General features: G+C 22.6%; 1 protein-coding gene across 2 annotated transcripts in view; it reads left to right on the top strand.

Annotated features, from left to right (window-relative positions):
* The window catches only part of LOC112595428 (atrial natriuretic peptide receptor 1-like), a 55856-nt gene that overhangs the window by 1134 nt on the left and 28947 nt on the right, over positions 1 to 25775 (top strand). The window lies entirely within an intron of this gene.

The following is a 25775-nucleotide window of genomic DNA, read 5'->3' as shown; positions in this document are numbered from 1 at the left end:
AACTGACCATCGAGCTTTTTTCCAGAACGATAAAAAAATCGAGACCTTAACACTTTTTTGTCCCAGTACAATAATATATACGCGTTTTCACAATACAAAACCGTTTACCGGATGAAAACTTTAAAACTTCATTTCGTTAATAAAAAAATAACTCACCTGTGAAGATACCTTAAATATAGTGGCAAACGTTGTTTTCAGAATCGTATACTGTGCGAGACACCGTCAAACGGGTTTGATTAGTATATTTAATATTATGATAATATATAGATACCGCTGTGCCCTGCTACACAAAACAAAGTATAACATTTAAATTATAAACAGAGAATTTTCCGTTTATATTAGTTGAAAAATACGACCAATAGCGTAACAATATCTATAAATATTTCATTTAATTTTGTATCGTTTTGTTATATTACACTTTGCTATTATGATAATTCCAGGTATTATTTGGAATTAATAATTATGCTAATTATGCTATGTATTTAGAAAACTTAGTCAAACTATTATATTTGTAAATATTAAAAACAATAAACACTACGTATAAAAAGGAGCATAATTAGTTTTTATTGTTAAAAAATATACACATATTTAGTATTCTTGATAATATAGTTTTTCTTATTATAAATATGTGTAGAAAGCTCAATACTGTTACAATTCTTGTTATAAATAAATATTACAGATTTTCCGTGAAAAACAATTATTGGTGTAGAATTAAAATGACTTAAAACTTATCAGCGACACAATTATTTATTTTAATTGTATATTGTATTAATTTATCAGTGATTGAAAAATGTGTATGAGTATATTTCGAATTAAATTAGTAATTACCAATAATTAAAAACTAAACCAAAACTCAAGTAAATTTGAAAATACTAATGGAATTTCGTATGATAATGACTTCACATTATTTATTTTAATCCTACAAATCGTTCAGTTATAAAAATAAAATATAATATATGATGTAGATATAAAATGTACTATTATACACTACAAATAGCATTTTTATTTTGTTATTTTAAATTTTATTAATACAATAAACTATCTTTAAATATGGTATACAATACATATACTTCACGCATTGTTGTATCTAAAAAATTCGTTGAAAATATATAATGGTATAAAGAACAATTTAAATTGCTGACAACAATACCTAAAATATTATAGTATTTGTTTTTAACATAATCAATTTTCATTTCTTAATAAAATTTACTTCGTTCAAAATCTTCATTTAAATAAAACAAATTATTTTATTTTTAAATGCGAAAATTTCAGGTGTCGGTATCTGTTTAAATGCCGCATATTTAATTTTTCAGAATAGATAGCGAAAAATATATTGTTTTATAATGATACGTGTTTTAAAAGAGGGTAATGATAGTCGCAAAAAAACTTTATGGAATATTACAAGTATTTGAATTTTAAATTGTGGTTTTTACATTATTGGTATTAATTTGAGTCTAGTTGGTATTTTAGAGGGTCAGTTTCAGACCTCAATAGTAAAAATTCTTAGAACTATTCAAAATAAAGTTTTCGCTTTTTTGTTAAAATTTGATAATTAATAATAATAATTGTAGAGACTAGAATTTCCCATTAAATATTTGTGTAAAAATGTTATACATGATATAATTTACATAAATATTATGTTGACTATTTTGGTGATATTTATTATAGATATTTCAAATTTTTTTACTTTTTTTCGAATTTTGCATCACATAATTTTTTTTTTTTGTAAATCCATCATTTATAATTTTTACACACACAATGGAATTTTCAAAATATTTAAAATAATTTTAAACTGCCTATAACAAGCTCAAAATTAGTCTAAATGCTTTGAAAATCTTATTGTGCATGAAAAAATGATAATTTAAACAATGGTGAATTTATAGAAAATAAATTATGTTATATATGAATTAAAAAAAGTAAAAACATTTCAACGGTTACTATAGATAACATTTTTATGCTTGGACAAATTATTACTAGAAAATTAAAAACAAGATTCCTTGTAAGTTTTAGAAATAGTAATTTAAAAATATTTAAAGAACATACTTAAGCATAATTTTATTTATAAGTGTTTAAAATTTAATATTAAAAAATTTGTCAAAATAACTAAAATTATAAATTACTTGATCTGATTTTATAGAAATCGGGTGCGTTTCAAATAATAATCTATTAAAAATTTAATATAGTTTATTGAATAATAAATTATTATTAATAAATTACTGCCCAAACGTGTTCACTCACTGCGATTTATGCTGAAATACATATTATTTCTCAATATTTTAATAATCATCATTCATTACTCTCTGTGGTAATTAAAAAAAAAAAAAAAAACCATAATCATAATTATTAATTAATTCGTAATAAAACGTTTTTGATTATTTTATGTGCAAAAATATAAAACTCGTATTCATTATCATGGAAAAATTGTTTCTTGCTTGTGGTGTCCAATAAGTAAAATATCAATTATTCATAACTTCCGTGGAAAGGACTGCGAGACAAAAAGCTACCAGCTCAAGGTACGTATACAGTTCTTAGATCCCAGTACCAAAATAGTCCACACTTGGACGTTCCATTAATATTACTAAAAATAATGTAAATTATTCTATCCATGTGTTAATGTAATTTGTTTTTAAATCGACTACCAATTTTTTTAGAACGTTTTTGGTATAAATCTGCATCTAGACTACCGAGTTTATTATATTAAGAAATATTTCTTATATGTACTTTAAAATACAAAATCAAGCCAATCGTATTGTTTCATTCAGAGAACCATTTTCAAACGAACTTTAAACAAAAAAAAAAAATATTACACCTAACTTATTTCTAGAGAATTATGACTATAGTGCAAGAGAGGAAAAGATATTATGAACTCGAACTATAAAAATATTATCAAAATAAAATACTTAGTATTAAATAAACGTGTTTGGTTTACTCTCAACTATCTATTAGATAAACACTAGGTACAGTATTAAGAAAATATTCACTAGTGAAGTTTACAGGGTAAATAATAAAAATAAATACATCGATCCATTGCAATAAATTTATCTATTCTTCACTATTTTAGATGTAGTTGCAATGGTAAAGCATAATTTTTGGAAGATAGTCTGTATATTTATTGTTTATCCAACAAAAATTTTGTTGAATGCATTCGAAATTAAAAAACAACATACTAATAAATTGTTCCCGTGCTTTTTGTTGCTTGTACAAAAGGCATCAGTGTTAAGTTTGGTTACTTAATATTAAAATTTAGTGTAACGCGTATGAAAAAATAATATTTTTGATTTTTTTGATTTAATGTATAGATGATATTTCCAACATGTCAACTTTACAAAAATGTCCTTACCGGTGTTGACCATTAAAATTGTATTGACAATTTAATATTAGTATTTAAAAAAAAAAAATTATTTTTCACTCGGTTGACAGGTGGTCAAACTAAATATTTATTATTTTTCAAAGTTTCTGTAATTTTTCTAATATATCTTTGTAAACTATAATATTCATTTTTATGATCAGGGAAATATACGTATAAATTGTTTTTTTAGCTTACATGGTAGCAAGCGACATAGCAGTTATCCTAGTGCAATTCATTTTTCATTAAAATTACACTTCTTATATGGTTCAAACTTTGTTCAATTCGATATTTATATTCGTCGTTCACAGACGGAGTTTATTTTTTATCTTAATGTGTTTATGTGCCAATTATTTTAAAAATTAATAATTTGTTTGTTAATTAACTTAAAGAATCGGAAATAAACTTAAAACCTTTTTGCTCGAACGAACACAAAATGATACATCGCTGAATCTCAGTTTTTGTGTATGTATCAGCTCACTGGCAAATTCTTAAGTATTTTAATAGATTTTTACTGTCTTATTTTAAAATGATCTGAAATTTTTTTAATTAATTTAATATTAAAAATTCTTTTATTTACATTAAGCTCGACTTATCTAGAGGAAAAGTTTTATTATTTTTTTTCATTAAATTTAAATTTAATTTTTTGAACAGATATATTCATATTTTATCGTTCAATATTCCGTGAACAGGAGTTAGGACCATAAAATTATATTTAAAGTATGCTGCATAGTGTGCTTTTTAATTTTAAAGAACCAATGACGATAAGATGATTGGTTTCTGAAATCATTTTCAGTTAAGATTCACTTCACATGAGTTATTTAAGAAATATTTATACATGCCAACATTTCCTAGAACCCAATAGTAACACTATCTACTGGGTTTAGTTGTGAATCTAATTATCTAAACCACTCAAAGACTTACACAAACAAAAAATGTACTCAAAATCGGTCTTGTCGTTTAAGATTTTATATATGAAAATTATTTATATATATATATTAATATGTGACGTTTCGGACGATGACTTAGATGACTTATTATACATGATTTGATTCAAATATTTAAAAATTACTTTACAATAGTATAGTTTGCGCTGTTAAGATTTTTTTTTCAATTCGATAAAAAATGCTAAACTTAATGGTAAGTTGTTAAATATTACATTAATGTTCTTGACAAAAAAATACAATCCAAATTTGTGCTAATGAAAACAATTCGTGAATACTAGGTATATACTTTTTTTTAATTATGGAGTATTATTAAAATTTTATAAAAAATTATAAATAGTTGTATAATTTGAATCTTAACCTTTTAAACTTAAATTTTTTGATTTTGAATATTAAGAAAATATATATTTAATATTTAAATAAAAAGTGATTTTTACATACAAGATGCATCGCAATTTAATTTTAAGTAAACTAGTTAGATAGGATTGTAATATTTATTATTTGTTATAAAAACGCTGTAGGTATATAATAGTATGTTGTCATAATTAAAAATTTAAATAGTTTTTTAGTATTCTATAAAATTGGTAGAAATTTGATGGAATTTAACTAATTTGTATAGTAATTTTGTTAAGGTATAATTAAAAGTTAATGTTTTGTATATTTGAATAGAAATAAACATTATTATTTTACAGGAAAAAATATAAAATTAAATCAATAAAAATAACTTAAATCATATCTTCAATTTTATGAACGAAATTATATTAAATAAAAGATGAATTCTCGATCATTTTAATTTACTCACTTTTATTTTCTGTTTGTTGGTTATACGACCAATATTGACTACTTTCAATGACGTATATGTCATTACGAAACGTATTTTCTTCGAAAAAAAGTTTCTTTTTAACAACATCATATTATTGTAAAATCAACATCTCCTTCACTTCATTTTGAAATTATTTGACGATCGTAAAAATATATTTCATTAATTTAAAAATATATATATATATATCTTTTCGTAACTGCTGTAGCGAAATTAATTTTTCGTCTTACGTAGGTATATAAATGATTTTTAGGAAACCAAAATAACCATAGTAAATCTTAGGTTTAAGCTTTAAATTTTGAATATAACATTAAGTCAGAAAAGTGGAATTATGGCATAATGTATAGTCAGCATTATAATAATACGATTTGAACACAATATGCAGAATTTAAATAATAAAATTGTATTATCCCCACCAGATGTAGCCAATTTTTTTTAAGTGATTTATTTTATATTTGATTTTATTATAAGTTAACATTTATAGTTAATTAAAACTAAACAAACTTGCATCAATTTCATAGTAATTATTTGTAGTCCGTGGTATGTGAAAAATCGTTATCAGGCATTATATCGTCCATAAATGATTGTGTTTTAGTTGCGGTTACAATTTAAAAATTTACCGCTTCTTATCGTGACTGTAATATATTTAATACTCGCGTAAAATATTACGTAGTTTACTTGTTGTATTGCCCATTATATATTTGTCTGTAGTGGTGTAATCTGTACAGTCCAAGTGGTGTGTTGGTATAAATATGTTAGATGGACAACATATATATTACCCGTTACACGGCGTTTCAATTATGCAATTTAACAGCACAAACGAGCCTGGTATTTTGCAACGTACACTTACGATCTACCTATATTATTATGATTTGTTAATAATATTGTGTGATAACAACATAAAATTGTAATACGGTGGTCGTTATTTAAAAAAAAATTAAATACCACAGTATTAAATTAATAAAAAATAATAATATCGTGTTCACTTTTTGATGGAGAAATGTCTCATACAGTTAAATAAAAACAAAATAAAATTTTTACTGGATTACATTTTGATTTAAACGATGGACTTAAAATAATCGAATAAATGATTATTTGAAATTATTAAAATTTCTACTGTTAATATGTTAATTTGCAATTGCATTATTAAATTTTAGTTGAATCAATAATATAATATTGAACGATATTTTAAAATAATGACAGAAATTTAAAGTCATAAGCTATAATTATTTCTAACCATATCAAAGTTTAAAATGTTTAAATAAAAGTATACAATTTTACATAAATAAATTTGAAACTTTAAAGTATTTGTATTAATCATATTAGTAGTGTGAACTGAGTAAACAAGATTCTGTTCATTCCAGTTTATAAATTGTTTATTGTTTAGTGATGTGTAATACATTTTTTAATTATAACATTTTTGAAATCTTAATCTTATTACATAAACTTCGTTTTAAAAATATAATAAAAGTTGATGGCTGATCTTAAAGTAATCTCATAAAAAAAAAACCTGTAGATATTTATTCTTTTTAAACATAAATAGTTTTTCCTAAAGAACAAAAAAATCATTAGAGTATGTAAATTATAACTTTAATGAATTTATTATACGTAAACATATATAAATATATATATTCTTGAATAAATTAAGACTTTATTGAGTATCAAACGAACATTTTCAATTTAAAATACTTTATTTTTATTATATTAGGAATACTCTGCATATAATTATAAAGCTATTCTATTGTAGTTATTGCTTAGTATAATAATATATTCAACTAACAAAGAGAACTATGTGAAATATTGACACATTTATAGTACTTTAGGGGATAATTTCAGTATACCTATTTATGTGAGGTCATGTATGGGTAGCCTATTTATTACTTATAAATTATAATGTATATGTTATCATTAAAATAGTGGTACCAATTGATAAATATTCAAAACACTAGGAAATAAATTGTTTTTTAAATAAAATAAACATGTTAAGCTTCATTTTATGTTAAAATAATGATTTTTTTTAATACTCTAGGGAATAAAAAACAATATATGACTTGCTTTACTCTCGATGAACACAAAATAAAATTAAAGTTGTTTATATGTGGTTTTTTTTTTTTTTTTTAATTAAATTGTCTTATATTTAGGTAAAATTGAATAGTATTTCTTATAAACTATAATATTTTATTATCATAGTTTATATTTTTTAACATTAGTTTGTAACTGCTTTTCAGTAATTATGTCATTCTAATAAAAATGATAAATCACTAGAATCATTTATATATATACACCTACTCGTATATACATAATATTGTATTGTTTATAACTATTTATTTTATTACTATAATCAAATTATATTATTATATTATAATATAGAAGATAAACATATCTTAAGTTGGTTTTGTTATGCATAAGCTACATAATATTCTTATAGTCTTACGAAAATAAAATAATTTTAAAATAAAAGGTATTAAAAAAGCTGATTATATGTAATTATAATAATGAATCCAATCACACACACACACATATTATATATATATATATATATATTACCTAAGTATTTAATTATTTTATTCATATATTGGCACTTCAAAATCATAAAATTTAGATAACTATTTCTTAGTTTTATTGATTAGTTATAACAGCTTCAGTATACATATGGTTTAAAAAAGAACATCAATGATCCTTTTTTGTATTTATATATCTTAGGTAATAAATTGTCATTTAATCTAAATAATTACAACACTTGTTAAATAACTATAATACTATATATTTACATTAAATCATAAAAATATGTCTAAACGTTGGTGTTTATAACTAGTGCATTTGTTAACGGTGTCTATTGTTATATAATTAAAACAATAAACTGTGAAACAAATCAAAAGAGACGCATACGGCGTTATATAAAATCACAGGGTGTCCCTCGTGTTCATGGTCTTCAATCAACCATGACTTGAAGGTAACTTATTCATTGATTATAAATCAAATTTGTGTACTTGTGAAGGCTAATTACTATAATTGGCAATCATATATCTATACACACGTTACAGAGTAACACATGTTTAAATTACCACATTATTGTGCAACACAATATATGGTCAAAATATAACCACTCGTTTCTCTAGTTAACGCCCACTGATGAAAATTCCTATTTCAGGACATCTATTGTATTGTGTTTCTAATTAATTAATTTGTATGTCTATTCGTAATTATTATTATTTGTTTTATTGTTGATTATAGTTATTATGAATAAATTTCCGAGTTATGTAACATCACACTCAATTAATTAACTTATATATAATAATTGAATACAATTTCGAAATTACATGATATTTCTTATTGAAAATAGTTATTTTTATGAAAGTAAGCATATTAAATAGATAGCCAACTATTTCATAAAAATACACAAAACGCTAAATAATATAATACTTACCTAAGTGACGTTATTTTAGATTTTTTTAAAGTTTTTGAACAAATTAAATTACAACACCAAGTACCATATTATGCACAACTATCGTAAGGTCGAGTAATCGAGAGTTTTTATAATCAAAGGGGGAAAATTACTCGTTATCAATTTCATTCTCTCATAATGTTATCACTGTATAAAATTAATAACTTAAATATTTTGATTTTTTTTACTATACACAAATTATAAAATCAATATTTTAATTATTTCAAAATTCGTGGATTTAAATAAAGTACACTCTTCTCATATTATGAAAATAAAAAAATACTTTATATTTTATATAAAGAAAGAGTATTATCATAATTAATTATTATAGTTATAATTTTACTTATTATCATTAAATATCAATAAAAAATGAATACATAATGCATAGTTAGCAGTTAAAGAAACAAATGCAATTAGTATTTTATTAATATTTTTAAGTAAAATATTTAAAAATGATGTACTAAAAACTTAAATTAATGAGTTCCAATTATATTTTATAAAATAAAAAGGAACTAATTATTGATATTTTGAGAGAAAATAAAACTAAAAAAAATAATAGTATTTAATGCACAATATTGTATAGCAATTTTTCTATAGAGTTCCTAAAGTTATACTTTATGCCTATCCATTAATATTATATAACTTTTTTCACAAGATATTACAGAAATACGATAGGTTAGATTATATTAAAATGAATTTTTCATTTGACTCTTAATTATTATTATTACAAAAAAAAAAAAAAAAAATCAAAACTGCTAGTTTTTTCATTTCATTAAAATAATTAGAATACATTTTATTAAAAAAAAAATCTACAACTTATAATTTGTATAGATTCTGTTATGTTGAAAGTTTTCAATAAAAATGGAAGTAAAAAGATATATTTCATTAAATATTCAGATAAGTTTTATTTTAGAATAATCTCAAACAGTAATATTTGGTTCTTACTCTTTGTAACATAATGCAATTTAGTTTTGGAAGAGTAATGATTTTACTAAAACTTTTGTTTCAAAATAATATTTAAGATTTCAGTATAGTAATCAGCAAAATGTCATACAGTCTTAAAATTTATTAGTAAAATTATTATTCAAAATTGTAGAAGATACATGACAAAATATAATCAATATACCACTTATTATAATAAAACAAATGGCGTTTTCAATTTAACAAACAATATATAAAAATATGTAAATATTACCATATTGATTTTTACAGCATTCCAATATCGGTGCATCTGTTGATTATCTCAACATTAAATGAATGAGATTTCCAAAATTAATAAAATATAGGTAAATTAAATTATCATTATTAAATGCATACTATGCATTTATGCAATGAAAACATTATCTTTATTTAAATAAAATTGTAAATGATCAGATTGTGTACCTAAGTAGTGCTTATAATTAGTGTTCTTGTAATGGGGATCAAACATTTAACATAGGCACCTCATAAGTCATGTTAACAAATATCTAAATACGTTCGTAGAATTAATTTTTATAGATATTTTAAGTTAAAAATTTTATAAAACAAGATATTTAATTAAAAACTGAAAAATAAATCGTGACTTTTCATCAATTTAATATAATTATAATAACGTATATATTATTTTTAGCATATGTAAACTCCTCTATTTTTTTGTGAATTTCCCTAAAAACATTTTGATACTATGATACCACTTATGTTGATTTCTAAAGATTGGCAAGTTAATGGAAATAATTAACAAATAAAAATAATTAATATCTAGAAGTTAGAAGTTAACCAATCATACATTTAATCTAATTTTATTAATTAGCATATAGATCATAATATAAAGAGTAACTGCGTTCTTTCTAATTTTCTAAATTAAAATAAACAAATTTATTAAATTGTTATCATTATAATAAACATTGTATAGTGTAATTATTTTATTTTACATTATTATAAAATATTTAAATTATATACATCTCAATTAATAATTTAACAAATATTAATATTTTTATATCAAATAGTAATTTAAGGTTTTAATATTATTATTTAAGGTATATTTATATCTAATTTAATATTATTTTCCTCATAATACTAATAATAACTAGTAATAAAGAAAACTGGGTCTGACTATTTTTTCCTTTTTAGTCAATATCACATACCATCGACGTTACTTGATCTATATTATTTCTATAATAAATGCATAACATCGTTTATGTTTTTGTGATATCTTAACATAACGTATTTTTTTTTTTTTAATTAATCAGTAGGTATGTCATGAATCTAATTTATTATCAGTGAACATGGTCGTTTGTTTATTAGTCGTGTATAAAATGCATAAATATTATTTTTAACGAACGTTGTTTCAAACTGGCGAAAAGAAGAAGCGTTGTTGTATTAAGAAATATTTCACATTAATACTCAATCAAAAAATAACTAACATGACGAAATCAATAACAATAATTTTAATAAATCTAGCATAATGATGAATTTTTCAAAATATAAAATATAAATGCAATTATTAAAATAACATATATTTTTGGACGATAACGTGGTGTTCCTGGGTAACGTATAATGGTTCTAATATTTTAATGAAATATTTTTAGGGGAATTTACTGTTTCATCTTTTAGAGAAGTTAAAATTTGCCCATTATTTTCAATGCGCAGTCAAATTTTCAAACTTTTTAGACTAATTATTAATATAAGCAATTATTCATACTACGAATGAATTTATACCGTTCCGTTATATATTTTATTAGTTAAAATCGATGTATTATTATTGATATTAACTAATATGTACCTAATATTTAAGTTATAATTTACATAATATTTTTTATAAAATTTAGATCGACATTTACAATAGGTATTATTAATACTTAATAGTAGTAATAATAGTAGTAGAATATGTAAATTATAAAATTCCTTAAAAATAAAGGCTGATCAATTATCATTGCTTAAAATTTTTTTTCGTCGATTGAATGATTTATCATTTAATATTTCATTTGTAAATTAAAATTTAACACATAAATTACAATAACTTGCTCAATAGTCTATCATCACACACAAAACATACTGTACAGCTGATAAATTTCCCAATATTAAAAATAAATACGTAATAAAAAACATTGTGTAATTAAATCAGAAGAAATAAGAAAATGGAGAAAAATTAAAAATTGTTGTCGGGATTCCATCAGAATCGTCACATGCAGTGAACTTTTGCATTGATGAAATCATTTAATTGGTGTAGTCAATTCTATATTGTTATTTTTGTATCCCAGGATATTTTTTCATATAGGTTCATTTTCGATAACGAATGATTTTTTTTAACTCTATAAGAGTATGGCAGTACAAAATAAACAGTCGTTAGTTGATAAAATATTAACCTATAATCAGTACAAGCATCCTGTTATTCTATGCTTCTAACTAGTTGATTGCCAACTGAATTCCTTTGAAGTATCAACAAGCGAAACATAATACTAACAGTAATAATTAGTACGTTTTTATGAACGTGAAAAGCACATGCCTATCTAATCACCTATTCTAAAATTTCAACACAAAAAAAAACTGTTAAACCTGCTGGACAATGATTTAACATTTTATTGTATTTAAATATGATAATGGTTATTACATTTAACTGGGTCAAGAGCTAATATAGTTGATATATTTAAACTTACAACGATAAATATAAAAAAAAATCGTAAAGATTTACTTAAAGAGCAGTATTCTCATAAAATACATTTTATCTCAGCAATCTATAATTTTTATACGTCCAAATTATTTTAATTAGGCATTATAAAAAAAAAAAAAAAATATATGTCATGAATTTTTTTTTTTAACTGTAAATATTGTTGTAATTATTACTAAAAACTAACTTAAATGAATGAATTTTTGCTCATTTTTATTAATGTTGTATTACTTGTATAAAGTATTTATTTTTTTAAATTAAATTGTTATGTTTATGATAACTTGTCTTACGCCGAAATGTGCAAATAATCTCTGTCATATCAAATTGTTACTCTGTTAGTAATTTATCCATTCAATTCTTATTGCGTTGTATTGTATTATAATATTTTAAGTAAATTACTTCTGATAAAAAAAAAAAGACATATAACTTTATTACGTGAAGTACAAATAATTCATTATTGCGTCCAATAAAAATAAGTTTAACGTACAAACAATAAGAGTTTGTTCAATAATAAAATGGAATAATAACTCAATTAGATTGATATAACATTTACTTTTTCTTGTTTAAAACTTTTGTATGCTTTTAGTTTTTTTTTTTTTTTTTAGGCACTTTTAATGATTTTGTATATAACACTAACACATATAAATATACAAACATTAACAGACTTAATTTTAATACAACATAAACAGGAAAAGAATGTTATATGAGCTGTATAAGTTTGTACAAATTAAAAAATAATAATTAATTCACCCGCAAACATGAATGATTTATTATTATTATTTAAAATAATAAATATCACATAAAACTTGACACAAATTTATTGTAAGTCCAGAAATCGACGAAGTATACTTTTCGATTTAAACGAATGTTTACAGAAGTCTTGTTCAGCAAAATGTAAAAATTTCGGGACAGTCGACTTTATGTACTCTGTTCGTATTATTCGAGGCTTTTAACTTTAAATCTAATATAAACCTTGTATATTCCATTTCTGGTATTGTCAAAAGTAGATACTAATGTACATTTTACACACATAAACGTACACACACATCAGATTATAATGAGAAACATCTTAGCAAAACCAAAGTGTGGTCGCTGGGGACATTAAGTTTCTACATTTTTGTCTTTAATGCTTAATGTTTATCACACACTAATAACTTTTGTCGAGTTTTATTATTTATAGCGTTGTGGTAATAACAACATATTGAAACATAAAATGTTTGTTTTCACAGTTATTAGAGAATCAATAAATTCTCACCTAAACAAATTTAAATAATTATGATTAGACATATTTATTTTTTTTAATTCCAATCAAAATAATTTTTTTATTTTTATTAAGAAATGAGAACATTTACCTAAATAACTTATATCCAAATATTTTGTTTATATTAGTTGATAATAAGTAAGGTGAACTTTGAAAAAATGAACTATAAATTAATTTGTTTTAAACAAAATTAAAAACTATAAGTATTTTTATTTTATTATTGAAATTAAAAAGGGATAATAAGTTACTTATTTTATATAATCATGTTTAAAAGCATATAAGGATTATAATAACAAACAGAACAACAATGTTACACATAGACAAAGTAAATAATAATAAAACACAAAATTTGCCATAGTTCATATTTTGGTGAATTCCTTTAGATAATGATCATTTTAGGAAACTAAAGCCATTTCAGTTTTGTTCATGCGTGTAGCGTTATAAATGTAGACCATAAAGTTTTCCCATAAGAGCAAGACACCATTTCTGTTGTGTGTTGTTATCATTGTCTCTTCGCACGTGACACCAAAATTATGCTCGGTAGTAACTTCGTGATTCTGAAACAGTATATTTGAGATTAATATTACAACATTTTGACCTCTTGTGGGATTCGAAATTTAGACTATTGTCTGAAATCTATTGTTACTTAAAATAATATTGTTCGGATGCTATATGTCTTATGTTTATTTATCTATATAATATTATTACCAATGTATATTTTATAAATGTAAAAAAAATATTTCAAGTAAAAGAAAGTTCCTTAATCCTAAATCGTTTAACAGTTTATTTAAAAAACATAAAGAATAGACGAATTATTACTGACAGAGTGTCCTAAAGTAAATATTTTTATTCAACCTAGATAATTATGAATACATGCTCCTAAAATTCCACAAAAAGTCTTTATCTTTCTTCCTAAAATTGTAATTTAAAATAATCCATGACAATACACTTTGAAATGAATAAATTATTAAACTGAACGTACATCGCACGTGATGTGAACTTCATACGTAATCCTGGATATTTTGTGTAGGTATGTCGAATGCCAAAATAATGCTGTCGCCGTGTTATGTTCGAAAATGATTTATGGTTATTATTGAACTTAAAAATCAATTTTGGATGAAAACTTTTTTGCTTATATACGTTTAATTTTCCATTTTTTTAGCGCTTAAGTATGACATTTTTATTCAAATACTTACATACTTTATGTCAATTTTTAGGTACTCTAAAATGTGATTTCTATAAAAAATATACGTCATTGTTAAATGAACGCCAATTTTCAACAATCAAATAAATATTTTATGTAACATCGTTCATATTTTTCCTGTGCATGACGGTTGTTTATTGTAGCCGCGTTTTCTATAATAGTTTGAAGTAATATTCGTGAGATGATCACATTACTTGATTTCAATATGAAATAAAATTATAAAAATAAATTCATATTATCAAGGTGCTAATGTCTAAAAAAATAAATACAATTAATATTACTATTTTAAAATAAATGGAAACATCGATATACATTTGTTTAGATATATGTAATGAAAACAACTATTGTAGAAAAAAAAAATCATAAAATGCAACTGGTAATTATTTTTAATCAAATAATGAGTAATAACCATAACGAGTATAGTTTAGCACTTATAAAATCAATTAAAAAAAATAATGTAAGTTACTTCACTGTTATATATTAAATGTTGAGTGGATCACTGTTATTGGTGTGTTGAATTTGAATTTGATGATATATTATTGTATACGAACAACAATTATTCTAAGTGAAGACGGTCAGTTAGTCTATATTATTTAGTATATTTCTTAATATGATATTAAAGTTATTTATTTAACATTTGTTTATTTTTTTAAATATTGCATTTATTATATTATTGATATTAAATAATTATTATAATAATATATTATATTAAGTATTTATATCATATTATATCAATTTATAAACTCAAAATGTAAAACATCTTTCTGTAAATACCGTAAAACAAAAATAGATTCATAATACCTATACATAGATAATATTTTAAAATAAGTTAAATTTATAATAACGTTATTTATCATTAAAAAGTAATTTCATCTAAATTTAAACTTAAAATATCTATAAAAAATAATTTTTTATATATTTATTAGATTTTATGGTTTCAGTATGAACTACTTATAAATAATAGCACATAATCATGTGTTAAATCTAGATATCAAAAAGATGAGTGATTTGTATTCATGAATTCTTTACTATGAAATAACTGGTAATTTTTTGCAAATTTGACGGACTTCGTATAATTATGTATTTAATGCATAAAAAAAAAAAAAAATCAAAATTGTATTAATACATTTTTAATATTTATAAACAGATGTAAGAATAAATTACGTAAGATATTGTATGCAATTATTGAAAATTTCATAAATGATAGCTCAAAAATAATCAAAATATTTTTAAAATATTATCATAAATAAAAATAATTATATAAAATAAATATTTGATAAAAATTTCAAGTATCTACAATTATTTGTTTTTAAGTCACAAAAAAAAAAAAACAAAATTGATTTTGTCTAAAATTGACATTTTGTGTTTTTTCCAACTATGAAATTTAGTTTTTAAAGTAAAAGAACTTTTTACTTTTGACCCGTCAGAATATAGCTAGATTCAATTTGCTACCAGAAACTACATCATTTTTAAAAATCAAAGTATTATTACTACTCTAAAAAAGTATTTACACACACACATAAAAGAAACATTATTACAAAAACAATACATTTACTGCTCCTCTTAGAATCTAAAAGTAGATAATCGCTCTATTGAACAGTAGGTATCGAGTATACTTCGTAATTGAGTAAGTCACTTTATTTCTCAATGTGCTCGTTTGATGTTTAAATTGTAAATGTTCAAATGTAAATTCAATGATAATATTGTACATACGAAAATCGATTCTGAATGAAAACGGCCGGTTAGTCTTTATTACCAAGTATATTTCATAACTTTTTTTTTTATTGCTATAAAGTTATTTATTTTATTATTTTCTATTAGTATTTTGAGGACAATAACATTTTTTTCCAAAAATATTTAATTTATAATACTATTAATATTTTATTATTAACAGAATATATTTACTATTTAGTAATTGATTTTTTTCTAGTAGCTAACTTCCTTAATAATTTGTCAAAATTAAAAAAAAAAAAATTTGAAATTTTATGTGAAATCAGTATTTTGGACAAAATCTATTTTCTTATTTTGTAATAATTCATCGTAAATTCTTGCAAGTTTTACTTAACTTTTTATATTACCATATTTTATGTGTACATTTTAATCCATATTTTTTTTTTTATGACTATCAATAACATTATTTTGTGAGATATAAAAATAAAATATGTAAAAAAATGTTCTTCACAAGTTATTATTGTTAGAATCTAAGAAAATGTATTCATTAATAAAACCATAATGACGTTATTATTGTATTGCTTATTTGTATAATAATTGTATAATAAACAAAGTGAATCAAATTCTGGAATAATTTATTAAACGTTTTTAAGAATGAAATTTTTTCCAAAGATCAAGAAAATTAATTTATTGATAAAAAAGATTTCGAAATAATTATTTTAATACTTTTATCAAAATTTTATCAAACATTTGTATTTTTTGATTAGTTTTTTTCTGATTATTTAAAAAAAACACTAAGAGTTTTCTATATTGACCTCTCAAATGTATCAACTAGATCCAATTTTCTACAAGAAACTTTCATTAAAGTTGATGATCGAAGCATTTTTTCTACTAGTTAAGTGTCTCCATAAACAATAAATAAATAAATAAATAAATAAAAACACACAAAATTGTAAAATCAATACATTCATTTCTATGCTCCAATATAATATATATTTTTATGTATTGATGTTTCTGCGAAACAAATATTTGGGAGCACATGAGTTGTGTCCCGTAAAAAAGGTATACAGTATACACGAATTGCGTCCCGAAAAATCCAGGAAGCAATTCGTGTATTTTAATCAAGGGTTCTTAAACAAATAAAACCAATAAATAAATAAAAAAAACAATTATAAATAAAATCACAAGTCAATCAAAAAGTAGTTTATCAAATTTAATAAAAAACTTTATAAACGTTAAATCATTTAAATATAACCAAAATCAATATAGTCCATAATATAATATATAAATAAATAATAATAATAATGGTATTTATCAAAATTTCAGTCAAAAATTAATAAATAAATAACAGTTATAACATGGTATCAATATACAGGCCCCCTTATATTTAATAAACCACAGAGAATACCTGAAAACGAAATAAAATTTCTGCTACCTGTCCAATATAATGGAACGCAAATCATGTATACCTTTTTCACGAGACTCAACTCAGGTGCCCCGAAACATTTTGGTGTTTTAGATAAAATATGAAATTATTAAATTTTATTTATTTTAACCTGTTTATTGTTTTTTACAAAATTGCTTTTTCTTATATTTAATTTAACGTTTTACCCCCTTTCATACGTAGTGTACAAAACGAATTTTTCTTTACAGCCGCTAGTATTATATTCATAAACTCTAGTTAGAAAGTACCATATAATATAAAAGATATACATACTTAAACTTATAGATCATTTGTATTATTTAATACACAAATACGCCAATATGACCATTTGCATAACTGAGTTAAAATGATGGAGAAGAAAAATAATTTATTCACTCAAGTCGACATAGTAATTTAATTTTTTTGTTTTTACACAAGTCTTAAAATATTTATTATATATGATACTTATATCTTTAAAGTAATTTACCCTTCCTTGCAAAAATATCAGGTTTAATTATCCTTTACCTCACCTTAATTACGTAATTTATAATAATGCAGTGTATCTATTTATTTTCCCTTAATTTTCTTATATAATATTCATTTTAACTTATCATAGACAATTTTCGTTTTAATTTCTAAGCGGTTAAAATTCTAAATTATTATTAGGGTTTAAATAAAAACCAGTTTAAAATTTAAATTAAAAAATTAATCACTTCAACTAAAATCTGTGTTATATAAACCCATTATATATTAACTTTATAGTTTAAAATTTTATTTTTTATTAAGTCCCACAGTATGAGAATAATAAATTATGTCACTTAAATTTACAACTCATCGGTTGACAGTTATTTAATCACAGTTATCACATTTTAGAGTTTACTAAAGGAAATAATCAGAAGGTATTAGTATTAAACTATTTTATTAAATTTAATTTAATGTTTATTTATATCAAATAACTAATTTTAAGTTAAAATTAAATTATATTTGTAACAGTAAATTAAATATTCCCAGATAATATGATATAATAATATGTTATACTTCTTGTTACATTTACCTCGGTAACCAAGACAATGTTATAACTATTATATTGGTGCCTCTAAAATATATATATTTATAAATTTAAAATTTAAATACAGTAATAAAGTATTTAATTCAAAAATGGATTTTTAATGAATTAAATTTATTAAAGCATAATAATTGGTTTTCATAGTTTAAACTCATAAAATGAAAAATTATTATAATATTAAAAATGTATTAAAATGCAAATTCTCAAACTATACAAGTGTGGTGTTAAAATGTACAAAAAAAAGTTCTTCCTTTAAATATTATTAGTAATCATTTTCGCTATCATTAACTTATCATAAAGACGTGATTTATACTCTAGATATTTAAGTACATAAATTTTCAAATAAATCTTGAAGGATGTAGGCAATGTAGGAGTTTTTTTCATTATTTTTTTTCAAAAAATAAATGCAATCAAATTCGCTTATTACGATGCCGTATACAACGGTATTCCAAGTAAAATGATTCTAAGAAATGTATTTGGTTGGTTTTATATCTTATGTGTAATTACTTTTTATAATTCGGATATAAAGAAGTTCGGATATAACGTTTAGATTTTCTAGGGACCTTGAAGATCGTTTTAAGCGAATTTGACTGTATAATAACTTAATATTCTTACTTTTTAACCAATACTTGAAATTAAATTTTAACATCTAATACAAGTATTGTCTTTAGCATGATATAATGATATATTCTTTATTTTTATTAAAATTTTATTTATCAATACTTTTTTGTCCAACCAAATCATGTTATGTTGTATTATATGATAATTTTTTAAGTAAATAAAGACTTGTTATAACTTTATTACGCAGAAGTTCAAATAGTTCATAAACGTGTACAATGAAAAAAAGTTTAACATACTAACAATACGAATTTCTTCAATAATAAAATATAATAATATCTCAATTATGTTGTAATAACATTTACTGTTTCTGATTCCAAAGTGTACGGCTTTGTATATTTTTAGTTTTCTTTTATAGCACTTTTAATGATTTTATAATAATGTATAACACATATATATATATATGTGTGTAACAAATATAGACTTACTTCATACTTGTAATAAATCGTAAACTATGGAAAATGATTTTCAAGACGTACTGTCGTATTGTATGAATCTACGTATTCAAAAAAATTATATTTCTTTTCAAAGTCTCAAAATGTGTATAGTAGGTTTCTTTTGATAGATACTTAACACGATTTCAATGATGTCGTATAGTTTTCGATTTTTAACGAGTTTCGTTTTGTAGAGAAGTCCTTTGTGCCAAACACTGTCAAAATTTGAGCTATGAGATACGCTAAGGAATACCTAAAGCTGTAAATATTTTTTTTATTTTTTCATTTTTTGAGAAAGAGGAAATATTATGTATGTATTAGATGAAGAACTGAATCATTATTTCTAAAACCAAATTTATATTGGTAATTATTTTTATAACTAATAATTGAACAAATTCTTTATAGTACAATTTTTAGTTTTAAGGAGAGAAGTAGATTATTGTTTGGTAGGACAAAACAATTTGGAGCCATTGGTATGTGCATTTTTATTAAATCAACTAAAGAAAGAATGCATGATAAATTATGTATGAAATTATAAACTATTGTAAGATAAATGAACAATTTGTTTGTTAGTTATTTTATTATAAGATTTGATATAAAGGCATATTCTGGAACCTTGTTGTATGTATTATATTAAGTTTTAGATGATGTGCTCCTAATTAGTCTTTAAATAGAAAGTCACAACACAGAATTTGGGATAAAAAAAAATATTTAATGTGTGAAACGTGTATAAAGTCATGATTGTCTGGATGAAGAGATAATCTGTTTTATAGATAGGTGGAAAATTAATTTGTCTGGGAATGTAGCGTTTAAAATAAAATAACTATAATATAAATTATTTTATATACAAGCTATAAAAATAAAATTTTTAAGGGTCATTAGGTTTTAATTTTTAGCGTGGAATATTAAGAAAAGTTTGAATCTTTTATTATTTAAGCATGCTATTTCATATATTTATATATATATATATTTAAAATCAATCAATATTGTTTTGAGCAAATATAAAAAGTTATTCATTAATAATCGATTACGTTAGCTGTAACAATAGTCTACTTACCGTGATGTTAATATAATTTTAAGTTTAAAAATATTTTATCTCGTGAAAATGTGGGTACTTATAGGTACATTGATTATACAATGATGAAGTTTAATGAATTTTCACAATAAGACGCATAAATTAATACGATAAGCCGCCGAGGAAAATAAATGTATACATGCACCTAGTGAATGTATGTTTCTCCGAACAGTATATACTTTAGCATAATATATTTGATCACGAAAGTTATATAATATGTAAGCTGCTATATTATTATAATATTAATATACCTATTACCGTTGGTCGTTCACGGCGCTATTAAATAAAATCAATGAACGTAGTCGATAAAAAGCGATTTATTAGAATATTTTATTATTATTATTATTATTATTATTTAAAGCTTAATGAAATGAAACTCTGCTAGTGCATGTGCATAAGTTGTGTGCGTGCATGCGTGCGTTTATGTCATCCCGGGGGGGGGGGGGCATATGTTAAATTGCATATCAAACACAATGTTTTTATATTGCGTAAACGCGCATGGGTATGGGATTTGAATTAGATTTCTTTTTAGTTTTTTCGTATTTTAAAATCCGGCGCTTGAATCGTTGGAATTCAATTTCAACGAAAAAGTTAAAACTCACTTTAAACACGTACAAGCGATTTTAGAGGAAACCCGTCTTACCATAATATTTAATGTTGTTAATGTCTGTATCATATATTGTAATTATATCGATTATACATCAAAATCACAGCTTATTTATAAGCTTATCTTTTAAGCATCAAAGGTTTATAATACGTACCAACTAGCGATTCAAACCATTATAATATTGTAAACAAATCGTAACGATTATTATGTTTCGAAATTTTTTTGATTATAAGCGGAACGATGAACTTATTGATTTTACGATAAAGTATTTTTATTTTATTTTATCCATCTTTTGGGCCGAAAAATTCTTCTTCGATATCGTTTTTGGTACCAAATAAAATTAAATCGATACTTAAAGAAAAATATAGTGGGAAGGATTGGTAAAAAGTAAAAATAATAAAAAAAAAGCACTGAAAAAACAAAAAAATTTACGCGAAATTAGTTTTTGTCCTAATCGACTAACTTATTTTATTGTAATTTCAAAAAGAATAACCTACTTAGATATTTCTTATTTTTCATTAAATGTGTGAAATATAATTTTCTATACACAGTGTATTTTTAAAAATATTTTGATCTTTTGATTTATTTATAAACATTTAACATTTTCAAATTTATTTTTTTTTTTTTATGTAGGCAAAAATTTTTTAGTTGGTAAAAATGTTTGAAAATTAAATACTAGTGTCTCTGCGAGTTTTTGTGAATGGAATTTAAAACAATATAAATTTCACAGTATTTTTTATGAGCATTTGTAATTTAAATTTTGACAAAATTGGATATTCGTACATATTATAACGGTTCGTTGTTAATTGATTTTTATTATCTTATAACTAAAAAAATATTAATTGTAGAAACTCAAAACATTCCGGTATGACTAAAATAAACTTAAATATAATATTTAATATGCTTCATAATTTATTATTATAACAGTTTAATAATATTGATGATACACAAGTACAAATGTTTTATGAGTGATTAAAATTCAAACTTTGAAAATTAAACGAAAATCATATTTTTAATTATTTTATTATATTATTTGATTTGAAATTTTTACCACTGTGTACAATATATTTTTAATACACAATGCAATTTTCAGAATATTTAGATTAATCCTAAACTGTTTTTACCATGAATCTGTTCACACTCTTCTAAAGCACATTGGTATTGACTTAGAAGTTTGAAAAACTAGTTTAACGTACTGTATTTTTAATAAAAATAAATACATTTCTAATTGTAATATAAATTATAGACATTATAAGATAAGATACAAAATATAGGTTGACAAATCGTCTCCGTTCAGAATCGTTTTTCATCGTACCTACACAATAACTTATCACTAAATTCATAAGTAAAAAAAATTGATATCACAGTACCTAACCTACTCAATGATATTTTTTTATTTTATTAAAACAGCCCTTGACAAAGTAGGCCATTGAGGATTAATACATTTAACATAAAATTTGCTATACAATTTTAACAACTTTTTTTTTTCAAGTGATATATCAACTAATTAAAGATAAATTTAGAATAGTAAATAAATTGTATTAAATAAATTTGTCTTACCTCGCATTCCGGAAGAATAAGAATTTATTGACTGTTAGAAATTAAAGTTTAAGAGTTACGAATATAAGTCGTCAGAATTTTGTTTATATGATTTATTTTATATTAAAAATGATTGCTCTTTTCGATCATTAGTAGGAGAAAAAAGGATATATAAAAATATAATTTTGAAGATAAATACGTTATTTTCAGTACTTATAAATAATTCATGTATGAATGGTACGTTTAATACATAAAATACGATAGATATGGACATCTCAGATCAATAAAATATGATATCGAATAGACATTTTTCTAAATTTCCATCATTTCATGAAGGTATAATAAATTTAAAAAAAATTTTATTTCCGGGAATAATTTTTGGAAAATATCAAAGACATTTGAATACTATCACAAGATATAACTTAAGATAGGTACAGGTAGTACGTGTATTTCAGGTTGTACACGAAAGAAACGAAAGTTCACGAAACATCATACAAAAATATATTATAATATGACAGTAACCTGCGAGGTATAACCTATACGTATAGTAGTAAAACTATTTAACGAATACTATATTTTTTAATACACGGGACAAATGATGGAAATATTTTTGTACGATAGTTAAATTAGTTGAACAACAATAAATTGTAATATTTTTGTGTTGATGTAAATGGTAAAATGTAGATTTGCTTTCGGAATATTATCGTTTTTGTATCGTATCACTGCACACGAATGAACATAATATTTTTAATTCGATTTTACAACAATAATTATTATTAGACTGTCGAATGATTCTGAATGTTTTTTGTAGTTTTGTTCGAATTTATTAAAATTAATTCTCCTGCGAATATATTCTAGCAGTTTATCAAATGTTCTTTTTTATCTTTCAACAAAAATTCTATTCATACACATCATGAAAAAAAACCTTATTACGAGCCTATACATCATATATTTTAATATAGAGCTATTATTTTATGTATAAATATAAACATAAATAGATATTACTTAAATAGAATTACTAAAATGTTTTTCCACGTAAAACATGTCCGTACGATTCGAATTAAACTCTTTAATAGTACTATACATTATTTTGAATTTATGTGTGTTATATTATATACTTATATAATATATTACATATATAATTAATAGTCTTATAATTAAACAACATCGTTCTAAATCTCTTTGTAACTTGTAAATACTTAGATTTCATATAATAATGATATAAACAATACCATAATTTAAAATGGATGTATGAGAATTTAGTTTGTAAACAATTTTAGCATGTCTTTTAGCAAAAACTTTTGAAAATAAACCAAATTAAAATGCTATTATACATTAATGAAAATATAATCTGTCGTTTTAATCATTATTCTCGTATTTTTATCATCGGTACTTTCTCTAAAGTTCTTGCTCTTCAATGTTTAACGGTACGGAAAATATTATAATCACGCGAATGCGCGCGCGCACAGTATAAACTGTATAGAATACTTAATTCAAGAACGGTCGGAAACTCAAAAAAACATGAACGTTAACTGTAGCACAGTTATAAAATGTTTAAAGTTTAATAAGCCGGAGCAACCCCAAAAAGACTTACGATTGCAGTACCACCACTATCTTTTATACCGTTAGAAAAAAATGACAATCTTCTGTGTAGTATCAAAAGCACAAAAATGATTACCAACATCCCAAGTTAGATATTATCCCAAAACTTATTGTTTTATGCTTTTTTCTATATTTACTTATGTAAGTATGTAGCTTATAGGTTATATAATTTGTATATCATGAAAATTCATGACTCACTAGCATGCTTATCTTATTTTTAATCATATATCGTGTACATTTTGTTTATATTTTGTTTTTTGGAATTTTTTTGGGCCGTAATATGATTTGAAAACTGTAAAAATTATCATAATAATAAAGGTACATTTATTGATTAGCCTGAATAGCACACTGATATTTTAAGCATTTAAATATATGACCATTTAACACACTTAGAAATTCCTAAAAATAGAATTTGAATAAAATAATTACTAAGAGATAAAAAAATATGACTATGCTTATTATTGGTTAATCATTCTGCATAAAAAAAATAAATTTTACTCGTATATTTTAAATATCTTTTCCGATATATTTCTAATTAGTTTTAAGTCTAAATTTATGAAAATAAATTGATTTACCCATCATAAATAAATAAAATATTAATAACCTAGGTTAAGTTATATAAGTTATTTATAGTTATCTAAGTACTTTACATAACTTTTTTCAATATTAAAATGTCTAAGTTATGTCACAATCAAACATATTTAGTTATAATAAATCTATTAGACCATTTGTATATATTAGACACATTATACACGAAAACGATATTTTATCCAACCACTTAATTATATAATTTTGTAAATCGCTGTGATATCAAAACCAATTTATTACTATTTGCCTAAGTGCCTCATATAAACTTTGTTTCTGACACATAAACATCATTGTAACAAACTCACATTAACGATTTCATAGCAAAATTATTATCAATTATATCGTCAAATTTAAACAATAATTATACAAGGTGATACACTAAGCATGCTCACCTTCATATACCTTAATCATCAAAAAATATATTATTTTCAATTTCTGAGTTTTAAAATTTATAATTAAACTTATAAAAACGATGTTTAAAAATAC

Source organism: Melanaphis sacchari, unplaced genomic scaffold, assembly GCF_002803265.2.
Source record: "Melanaphis sacchari strain LSU unplaced genomic scaffold, SCAv2.0 Contig27_pilon_pilon, whole genome shotgun sequence".
Lineage (NCBI taxonomy): Eukaryota > Metazoa > Arthropoda > Insecta > Hemiptera > Aphididae > Melanaphis > Melanaphis sacchari.
The sequence above is the reverse complement of the archived record's forward strand: the minus strand, read 5'-3'. Positions and strand labels throughout refer to the sequence as shown.